This window comes from Macrotis lagotis, chromosome 2 (genome assembly GCF_037893015.1).
Source record: "Macrotis lagotis isolate mMagLag1 chromosome 2, bilby.v1.9.chrom.fasta, whole genome shotgun sequence".
Lineage (NCBI taxonomy): Eukaryota > Metazoa > Chordata > Mammalia > Peramelemorphia > Peramelidae > Macrotis > Macrotis lagotis.
In genome coordinates, this window is record NC_133659.1 from 98,034,086 (window position 1) to 98,046,479 (window position 12,394).

Sequence of the window (12,394 nt, forward strand, 5' to 3'; positions counted from 1 at the left end):
AACTCCTTCATTGATTAAAAATTGCTGGGATAATTGGAAGTTAGTATGGAAGAAACTTAGATTAGACCAACACCTCACACCCTTTACCAAGATAAGATCCAAATGGTTACAGGACATAGAAATAAAAATCAATACTATAAGCAAATTAGAAGATCAAGGACTAGTCTACCTGTCAGATCTATGGAAAGGGGAACAGTTTATGACTAAGGAAGAGTTGGAGAACATCACCAAAAACCAATTAGATGATTTCGATTACATTAAATTAAAAAGGTTTTGCACAGATAAAACCAATGTAACCAAGATCAAAAGAGATGTAATAAATTGGGAAACAATCTTTACAACTAATGATTCTAACAAAGGACTCATTTCTAAAATATACAGAGAACTGAGTCATATTTTTAAAACAAAAAGCCATTCCCCAATTGACAAATGGTCAAAGGAGATCAAAATAATTTATAGCCATATGAAAAAATGCTCTAAATCATTAATTATTAGAGAAATGCAAATTAAAGCTTCTCTGAGGTACCACCTCACATGTCTCAGATTGGCCAGTATGACCAGGAAGGATAATGATCATTGTTGGAAGGGATGTGGGAAATCTGGGACACTATTACACTATTGGTGGAGCTGTGAACTCATCCAACCCTTCTGGAGAGCTATTTGGAACTATGCCCAAAGGGCAACAAAAATGTGCATACCCTTTGATCCAGCAATACCACTACTGGGTCTATACACTGAAGAGATGAGGAAAAAGGGTAAAAACATTACCTATACAAAAATATTTATAGCAGCCCTGTTTGTGGTGGCAAAGAATCAGAAATCCAGTAAATGTCCTTCACTTGGGGAATGGCTTAGCAAACTGTGGTATATGTATGTCATGGAACACTATTGTTCTATTGGAAACCAGGAGGGACAGGATTTCAGGGAAATCTGGAGGGATTTGCATGAACTGATGCTGAGTGAGATGAGCAGAACCAGAAAAACACTGTACACCCTAACAGCAACATGGGAGTGATGTTCAACCTTTGCCGACTTGCTCATTCCATCAGTACAACAATCAGGAACAATTTTGGGCTGTCTGCAAAGGAGAGTACCATCTGTATCCAGATAAGGAGCTGTGGAGTTTGAACAAAGTACAAGGACTATTTCCCCTTAATTTAGAAAAAAACAAAATAAATATCTTATTGTCTGATCTTGTTACATCTTAGACTTCTCTTCTCTTTAAGGATATGATTTCTCTCTCATCATACCCAATTTGGATCAAAGTACAACATAGAAACAAAGTAAAGACTTACAGAATGCTTTCCATTGGGGGGGGGAGTGAAGCAAGATTGGGGGAAAATTGTAAAACTGAAATGATATCTTTAATAAAAATAAATTAAAAAAAGAAATACAGCATCAGTAAAAAAAAGTGATCAAAATGACATCAAAAGTGACTGAGCTAGAAAAGCACTTTCTACTCTAAATGAAAATTTTATCAGAACAGTCTCTACACATACTGATAATATAAGAAAATATAAGGGGATGATGAAAATAAAAGAAAAAGACAAATTTTTAAATATTGTATCCCAAATCATCCTCATAATCATAGTTCATAATTCAAAGATCCTACATTTTTGATGCTTTTGATTATTTAAAAATGGCTGCTATTTTCCTGTTTCCAAAAAAAAAGAAGAAAATTCTTTTTTTTTAGGTTTTTTGTGAAACAAATGGGGTTAAGTGACTTGCTCAAGGCCACACAGCTAGGTAATTATTAAGTGTCTGACACCGGATTTGAACCCAGGTACTCCTGACTCCAGGGCTGGTGTTCTATCCACTGCACCACCTAGCCGCCCCAAGTTCTTAACCATATAAGAGAAAGGAGGAAAATTTTAAAAATTTAGAAGACTGATGAATTTAGAAGACTGCTACAAAAGCTATATGGTGTTATAAAAAGAATGATGTATCTAAAGAATGAATGACTGCATTACAAAACTGGGTCTGTTACTTACAACCAATGTATTCTCAGATAAATCATTTCATATCCCTAGGTCTTGGTTTCTCTATGTAAAATTATATGGTGGGAAGAGGTAATCTCTAAGGTTCCTTCCAAATCTATATACTGTGATCCATAGTTCTGAATCTTCTTTAATAAATTCAGTAAATTAATCAACAAGCACTTATTAACTGCTTACTTTATACCACATGCTGTGCTAAGAACTGGGGATATAAAAGAAAATCAAAACCAGTTTTTGCCTTCAAAATACTTACAAGTCAGATATGTATAGAGTGTTTTTTAAGGGAAGAGGATGGAGTCTACAAATTATATTCTATTACATTCAATATTATTTTCTATCAAATTTTAAAGATAGCTAGTGAATGCTTAGAAAAGAAAAGATAAGAAGTACAGTTTCAACCATACCACATTAGGCTAGTCTAATTTTTTTTTGGACAGATTTACCACAGTCTCAGAATTAAGAGAAAGCTGCAGATATAATTTACCTGGGATCTGGCAAATATTTGTCAAGGTATCTTATACTATTCTTTTGAGAAAATATGGAAAATTTTTACTACAATAAAGCACAATCAGGTTTATTAGAATTGGTTGAGTAATGAAATATATAGATAGGTAGAATAGTAAAATTCAAAGTAGGAAGGTGATCCCAAGAGAAGTATCACAAGAAAATGTTCATTGCCCTATGTTCTTTAAATTTTATATTTATAAGTTAGATAAAAGCATAAATGGAATTTTAATCAAATTTCCAGTTGGCACAAAATTAAGTGATGTAAGAATTTTAATTAGTTCGAACATTAGGCTGAATCTGATTTTTTAAATTTAATTGAGGGTAAATCAACCTGAAGTCTAATCTTGTACTTTGCAAGTACAAGAAAGTAGAGTCATGCCTGGACAAGTTTTTTCTAAAAACAATATTCAAAAAACAATAAAGTGTGTTACAGCTTCAAAATGCTAATAAAGGGACAAGATGGCAGGGAGAAGAAAGACACAGTTCTAAAATTTCCTTATCTTCCCTTATAAATAATATGAAACAAACAACTTAACAGAAGTTCGATCGAGAAAACCCAGAATGAAAAGCCCGGAGAAGAACATCTACCTCTGGATCTGTCTTCTGAGATCGTGGGTGAGTTCAGGCACAGAGGGCAGACTCTGTTGGGAGCATGGGCCTGGGGAGAGCTTGGGAGCCTGGATCAGCCATGGATTGGCCTGGTCAACTGCTGGGGTTTGGGTCACCTAGGGAGCAGTGGCATTTGTGGTGGCACTGACCCTCTAGAGCTTGCGGGCAGGGCTGGAGGGAGAGTTCCTGAGCAGCAGAGCTGCAGACATCAGGAACTCAGAGTCCACACCTCCATTTCAGCTGAAGCCTCTTCCCAGAACAAACACAATTACAGCCCACCTTCTGACCCAGGCTAAGGTTTCAGCAGCAGAAATAAGGAGAGTGAGTACCTCACCCCAGGGTATAGCCCACCTTTGATCTAAGACAACTTCAACCACTTCCTCTAGGCCAAGGGAGAGGGCCTCAATCAAGGTCACAGGCATTCCAGAGAAAGCAACCAGCACCCTCGTACTGGCTGGTTGGAGATATTGCGCCCAGAGAGTTAAATCTCTAGCACAGACTACTGGCCAACTGAGATATTGCATTCAGTGAATAAAACCTCTAGTACAGCCTACTAGCCAGCTGGAGATATTACAATCAGTGAGTAAAGCCTCTAGGGATCCCAACACGAAACCTGTGAACCAGATCTTCCCTAACACAAGGTTTTAGGACAATGAAGAAAGGCCAGCACAAAAAAAAGGGTCTATAGAAACATTCTAGGAAGGAAAAGACACTCAGAGAGACCTAGAACCTCTGAGAAGAATATGACCAGCTCTCCAGCACAGAAAAACTTCCTTGAAGAAATAAGGAAGGAGATTAAAAAATCAATTGGAAAATTTGGGAGAGAAAATTAACACCTTGCAACAAGAAAACAAAAAACAAATCATTGGAAAGTACAATAAGACAAATGCAAAAAGAAAATAATTCTCTCAAAACCTCAATTGGTCAAATGGAAAACTTTCAAAAATAAAATTGACCAACTAGAAAAGGGTTTTCAAAAGGTAAGTGAAAAAATTCTTCTCTAAAAAAAATAATGGAGTCTGTGGAAACTAATGATTTCATGAGACAGCAAGAGTCTGTTAAACAAAACCAAAAAACAGGAAAAAAATAGAAGAAAATGTGAAATGCCTCATCAGCAAAACCACTGACCTCTAGAATAGATCGAGAAGGGACAACCTGAGAATTATAGGTCTTCCTTAAAATACTGAAGAGAAAAAAAAATCCTATACTTAATATTACAGTATTTAGTAATAGAAAATTGCCCTGATATCATGGAACCAGAGAGCAAAATAGTTATTGAAAGAATACAACAATCCCCTCCAGAAAGAGATCCTAAAATGAAAACACCAAAGAATGTTGTGACCAAATTCCAGAACTATCAGATAAAAGAGAAAATCATGAAAGCAGACAGAAAGAAACAATTTAAATACCAAGGAACAACAGTAAAGGATCAACATTAAGGGATCGAATGGCCTGGAATGAGATATTCCAAACAGCAAAGGAGCTTGGAATACAGCCAAGAATCCGCTATCTGGCAAATCTGAACCTTCTCTTTCAGGGGAAAAAGATGTCCATTTAATGAAATATAAGACCTCCAACAATTCCTGATGAAAAGACCACAGCTAAATAGAAAATTTGGACATCAAACAGGAAGTTCAAGAGACACATAAAAAGATAAAAGGGGGGGCTAAAGAAAAAAAACTGCTATCCAATAAGATGAAACTGGCGATATCCTTACTTGGGAGAAACACTCTAATAACTCTCAAGAATTGTAACACTATTAAACAGAATATACTTAGCCAGAAATGATGGATAATCAGGATTTTCTATGACTTAGAATGATTTAAAAAGAGTTTATCCTTAAAAAGGGGGGGGGGGGGGCAGGAAGGAGATGGGAGGAGGGAGGGGACTGAATGGGATAAATCTCTTTACATCAAGAAGTACAAAAGACCTATTGTAATAGAGGGGAAGAAGGGGTGAGATGAAAAATCCCTGAATCTTCCTCTCATCAGACATGGCGTAAAGTTAACATACACACACACTCAGTTAACTTAAAAAACATCTTACCTTTTAAATATTAAAAGGGGAAAAGGGGAGGATGGATGGAGACATGGAGGGGGGGAAGAAAAACTAAGAAGGAAGGGAATGGAAAAGGGAAAAAGGAAAAGGAAAAGGGGTGTATATAGGAGGGCAAACACACTAAACCTGGTGGTTTTCAGAAGCAAAATAGTGGGGAATATGGATAAAGGGGGAAATGAGGGAAAATAAAAACAGAGGGAAGATAGCATGGAGGGCAAAAAAAAGAGTTAGTAATTATACCTTTGAATGTGAATGGGATGAACTCTCCCTTAAAACATAAGTGAATAGCAAAGTGGATTAAAAACCCAAAATCCTACAATATTCAGCTTACAAGAAACTTATTTGAAGCATATATATATATATATATATATATATATATATATATATATATATATATATATATATATGGAGAGAGAGAGAGAGAGAGAGAGAGAGAGAGTAAAAGGTTGGAGCAAAATATATTTTGCTTCAGCTGTAGTGAAAAAGGCAGGGATAGCAATCCTTACTTCAGACAAAGCAGCTACAAAAATAGATAGCATTAAAAGAGATAAGGAAGGAAACTATATCCTCCTAAAATTTATCATAGACAATAAAGTGATTTCAATACTAAATATGTATGCACTCAATGGTATAGCATGCAAATTCTTAGGGGAAAAGCTGAAAGAACTACAGGAAGACATAGACAGCAAAACTCTACTAGTGTAAGACCTCAACCTCCCACTCTCATATTTAGATAAAATGAATCATACAATATACAAGAAAGAAGTTAAGGAGGTAAATAGATTGATAGAAAACTGAGATATGATAGACTTATGGAGGAAATTGAATGGGTATAGAAAGGAATATATCACTTTTTTTCTGCAGTACAGGGCACTTACAAAAAAAATTGACCATGTACTAGGGCATAAAAACCTAATAATCCATTGTAGAAAGACAGAAATAGTGAATACATCTTTCTCAGATCATAATGCAATGAAAATCATATGCAATATTGGACCAGGGAGATATAGATGCAGAACTATTTGGAAACTGAATAACCTTATTTTAAAGAATGAGTGGATCAAACAACAAATTATACAAAAATTTAAATATTTTGTCATAGTTAATGACAATAATGAAACAACATACCGAAACCTATGGGATTCCCTCAAAGTGGCTGTCAGGGGATATATTATATCTAATGCTTACTTGAATAAATTAGAGAAAGAGGAAATCAATGAACTAAATCTGCAACTTAAAAAATTAAGAGAAAGAACAAATTAACCTCCCCAATTAAATGCCAAATGAGAAATTCTAAAAATTAAAGGAGAAATTAATAAAATTGAAAATAAAAAACTATTAAATTAATAAATAAAAACCAAGAGTTGGCTTTATAAAAAAAACAATAGAATTAATAAACCCCTGGTCAACTTGATTTTAAAAAAAGAAGAAAGCCAAATTTCTAGCATCATAAAGGGAAAAGGTGAATTCACCACCAATGAGGAGGAAATGAAAGTAATAATTCACAATTATTTTGCCCAACTCTATGCCAATCAATTTGACAATCTAAGTGAAATGGATGAATATTTACACAAATACAAGTTGCCCAGGTTAAATGAAGAGGAGATTAAATATCTAAATAACCCTATGTCAGAAAAAAGAAATTCAACAAGCCATCATTGAACTCCCTAAGAAAAAAATCTCCATGACCAGATGGATTCACAAGTGAATCCTATCAAATGTTTAAGGAACAATTGATTCCAATTCTATATAAACTCATTGGAAAAACAGGTGAACTCTGTCTAACTCTTTCTATGAAACCAATATGGTGCTGATACCTAAACCACGAAGAGTTAAAACAGAGAAAGAAAATTATAGATGTATCTCCCTGATGAATATAGATGCAAAAGTCTTAAATAAAATCTTAGCAAACTAATTACAAGTTATCACTAGGATAATACATTATGACCAAGTAAGATTTATCCCAGGAATGGAGAATTGGTTCAATATTAGGAAAACTGTTAGTATAATTAATTATATCAACAACAAACCTATCAGAAATTATATGACTGGGCAGCTAGGTGGTGCAGTGGATAAAGCACCAGCCCTGGAGTCAGGAGTACCTGGGTTCAAATCCTCTCAGACATTTAATAATTACCTAGCTGTGTGGTCCTGGGCAAGCCACTTAACCCCATTTGCCTTGCAAAACCAAAAAAAAAAGAAATTATATGATTATATCAATATATGCTGAAAAAGCTTTTGACAAAATACAGCACCCATTCCTACTAATAGCACTAGAACATGTAGGAATAAATGGACTTTTTCTTAGAATAACAAGCAGTATGTATCTGAAATCATCAACAAGCATTATATTCAACAGGGAGAGGCTAGAGGCATTCCCAATAAGATCAGGGGTAAAACAAGGAAGCCCATTATCACCACTACTATTCAATATCATATTAGAAATGTCCAGCTATTGAGATAAAAACTCTCTATTTGATAAAAACTGCTGGGAAAATTGGAAGTTAGTATGGAAGAAACTTTGATTAGACCAAAACTTCATTCCCTATACCAAGATAAGATCAAAATGGGTACAGGATTTAGACATAAAAAAAAATATTACAAACAAACTAGAAGATCAAGGAGTAGTTTACCTGTCAGATCTATAGAAAGGGAAGCAGTTTATGACTAAGGAAAAGATGGAGACAATCACTAAAATCAAACCAGATAATTTTGATTACATCAAATGAAAAAACTTTTACACAAACAAAGCCACTCTAACCAAAATAAAAAAAAAAATGTAGTAGGGGTAGCTAGATTGCACAGTGGATAAAGCACAGGCCCTGGAGTCAGGAATACCTGGGTTCAAATCCAGTCTCAGACACTTAATAATTACCTAGCTGTGTGGTCTTGGGCAAGGCACTTAACCCCATTTGCCTTGCAAAAACCTAAAAAAAAAAGAAAGACATGTAGTAAATTGGGAAACGATGTTATAACTATTATTTCTGACAAAGGACTCATTTCTAAAATATACAGAGAACTGAATCAAATTTTAAAAAAAGTCATACCTCAATTGACAAATGGTCAAAGGATATGCAAAAGGCAATTTACAGATGAGGAAATCAAAGTGATTCATAGTCATGTGAAAAATTTCTCTAAATTATTATTTATTAGAGAAATGTAAATTAAAGCATCTCTGAGACCACCTCATACTTCTCAGACTGGCCAATATGGCCAGAAAGGAAAATGATCATTGTTGGAAGGACTGTGGGAAATCTGGGACACTAATTCATTATTAGTGGATCTGTGAACTCATCCAAACTTTCTGGAGAGCAGTCTGAAACTATGCCCAAAGGACAACAAAATGTGTATACCCTTTGATCCAGCAATACTACTACTGGGCCTTTACCCTGAAGTGATGATGAAAAAGAGTAAAAACATCACTTGTACAAAAATATTCATAGCAGCCCTGTTTGTGGTGGCAAAGAATTGGAAATCAAGTAAATATCCTTCAATTAGGGAAAGGCTTACCAAACTGTGGTATATGTATCATGGAACACTATTGTTGTATTAGAAACCAGGAGGTATGGGAATTCAGGGAAGCCTGGAGGGATTTGCATGAACTGATGCTGAGTAAGATGAGCAGAACCATAAAAACATTGTACACCCTAACAGCAGCATGGGGGCGATGATCAACCTTAATTGACTTGCTCATTCCATCAGTGCAACAAAGAGGGACAATATGAGGCTGTCTGCAATGGAGAATACCATCTGTATCCAGAGGAAAGAACTGTGGAGTTTGAACAAAGAGCAAGGACTATTGCCTTTTATTTAGGGAAAAAACTGATAACTTATTGTCTGATCTTGCTATCTCTTCTACTTTATGTTTCTTCCTTAAGAATATGATTTCTCTGGGGCAGCTAGGTGGTGAAGTGGATAGAGCACCAGCCCTGGACACTTAATAATTACCTGGCTGTGTGGCCTTGGGCAAGCCGCTTAACCCCATTGCCTTGCAAAAAAAAAAAACCTTAAAAAACAGAATATGATTTCTATCTCATCACATTCAATTTGGATCAATGTATACCATGGAAACAATGTAAAGACTAGCAAATTGCCTTCTGTGTGGGATGGGAGAGGGAAGTAAGATTGGGGGAAATTTTGAAAGTCAAAGAAAATCTTTTTAAAATGCTAATAAAATATCAGCATATATTAAGAAGAGTACTCAATACTAAGGAGATCATAATCCCCCCTCAAAAACATCTTCTGTCATCAGGTTACATATAGTTCATTCTCTTCATTTCTAGATAAAATATTTTAGGAAGAACTTTGATCATCTGGAGAGTATCCAATTTTATGAAGAACCTCAAAGTCATAACATTTGTGGATCATTTGAAAGGAGTGGTGATACGTAGATTGGAAAATAAGAAACAGATGAGAGGAGATGTATGATGTTTTTTTCCAAATATTTGTAAGGATTATTTCTGTAGAGAAGGGATTAGACTAGAGCTATTTATCCCCAGAATGAAGAATTAGATGGAACAGGAAAAAGTCATAGAGATGAAGATGCAGGCTAGTAGTAAACTTACTTGTTCTAATAGAACTCTTCAAAAATGCAATAGGTAATATAGTAGATAGCAGAATCCTTCTCAATAAACATCTTTAAGTAGTTGCTAGACCACTTTGGGGTGGGGGGGGATCCGGAGGGATTCTTATCCAGGTAAAAATTGGACTCCAAAGTTTCTTCCAACTCTTAGATTCCATGATTTCTCCCACAATATATCTCCCATGTAAATGAAAATACATTCATTCATACATATATATGTATATATATATTTATTATATATTAGATAGATAATATACATTTCCTTGAGAAATGTAACAACAGAAATAACTTTGACAATTTTATATGAATATTTATATCAAATGAAGCATGAAACAGGGACATAGATATATATTCACCAATTATATATCTGTGACTATAATAGGGAAGGAAGAAAGGGAAGAAAGCAAATAGGAGAGGAGAAAACTATTTCCAGGTATTATGCTAAATGTTTTGCAGATTTAATCATCATAACAAATCAATACCCAGTTGTAGAAATTGAGAAAAACAGAGATTAAAGACTTTACAAGGGTCACAAAGTTAGTAAGGGTCTGAAAGAATATTTGAACTCTTATTTTGCTGACTTCAAACACAGATTCTGTTCACTAAGTCACTTAACTATCTTTGTTATCCAGGAAAGAATTCAAATGGAAGAGATCCCCTAGATGCCCCATTTATGAAGGTCATCATACTAATTGTGACAAATTTTTTAATATTAAGGAAACTCCTCCATGTTATCTATAATCACAGAAATGTTTTTGACTATGTACAAAGGGAGAAACAAATGAATAAAGAATATTAATTATTTATATTATATACTTGAAAGAAAAGCCTTTATTGCTATCCATCAGCGCATGTATCTTGGAAAGATTCCAACAATTAAAAACTATCTGGGTCTGAAATTGAATGAACAGACTTCCAGCCAATATGGCAGAGAGAAGCCAGGTTCTGTGCTAAGGTCTCCTGGTTTTCTCTCAGAACTGATATTAATCAAGCCTCTTAATAGTATTTCAATCGACAAAACCTAGATAAAGGAAGCTAGGCGAAGAACATCTACCAACGAGCTCTGTCTTAGGGGAGTATGGGTGAGCTGGGTGGCAGAGAGCAGAGAACCAGCACAGGGATGGCAGGATGAGGCCCAAGGACAAGCCTAAGAACAGCCACAGAGGCTTTGACTGTGTGAGTGGCAGACAGAGAGCTCCAGTGGGACTGGAGGGGGAGTTCTAGCACAGAGTTGCAGAATATGGCTGGATATTGATCTGCTGCCACTCAGGTGGTCTGGCTGGTCAGGGCCATTGGCCCCATCTTTTTCAGTGGAGTCCTCTTCCCAGAACAAACACAGTAACACCCCCACACACACAACTCCCCCAGGCTCAGGCATGGGCAGCATATGTCTCTCAGTAGAATAAGGAGCTTAACTATATAGCCCAAGGAATCAGCCCACATTGTTCAAGGATAACCAGCATCCAGTTGCACTCCCCACCACACCCCCTCCACCCAGGACTAGGGAGTGGGCCACAAATCAAAGTTGCAGACACTCCAGAGAAAGCAACCAGGACCTCCAATACAAGATCCTAGGAAAATGAAGAAAACCCAGCGTGGGGGGCAACTACTGAAAGTTACCTTGTAAATAAAGATCCTAACTCAGAGAGATCTAGAACTTTTGAGGAGAAGATGAACTGGCATCCAGCCCAGAAAGACGTCTTAGAAGAGATCAGGAAGGAGTTTAAAAATCAATTGCAACAATTGGGAAAAGGAACTCAAGAGAAAATTAACACCTTGCAACAAAAAAGAAATCCTTGGAAAATACAATTGGACAAATAAAAAAAAGAAAATAATTCTCTCAAAACCTCAATTAGGCAAGTGGAAAACTCCTTCAAAAATAGAACTGACATATTCAAAAGGGAGTTGCAAAAGGTCAATGAAGAAAATTCTTCTCTAAAAAATGGAATCTGTGGAAACTAATGACTTCATGAGACAACAATAATCCGTTAAACAAAACCAAAACAATGAAAAAAGAGAAGAAAATGTAAAATACTTCATCAGCAAAACCACCTACCTTAAGAAGAGAGACAACTTAAGAATCCATAAGAGCCAATTTAATTGGGATTCCTGAAAACATTTAGGATAAAAAAAAAATCTTGGACTCAATATTACAGGATTTAGTGATAGAAAATTTCCCTGATATCATGAAAACTACTTTTTTAGTGTCTTACCAATCAAACTTCCAAAAATTATTTTAATTAGTTAGAAAAAATAGTTATTGAAAGAATACATCAGTCCCCATCTGAAAGGGATCCCAAAATTAAAACACCAAGGAATATTGTGGTCAAATTCCAGAAGTATCAGATAAAAGAGAAAATCCTGCAAGCAGCCAGAAAGAAACAATTTAGATAACAAGGAGCCATAGTAAAGACTGCACAGGACCAGGCTGAATCAACATTAAGGGATCAAAGGGCCTGGAATGCAATATTCCAAAGAGTAAGGGATCTTGGAATATAGCCAAGCTGAGCCTTCTCTTCCAGGGGAAAAGATGAATATTTAAAGAAATAGGAGACTTCCAACTTTTCCTGATGAAAAGACCAGAGGTAAATAAAAAAAAAATTGGACTTCAAACAGGAGACTGAAGAGACACATGAAAAGG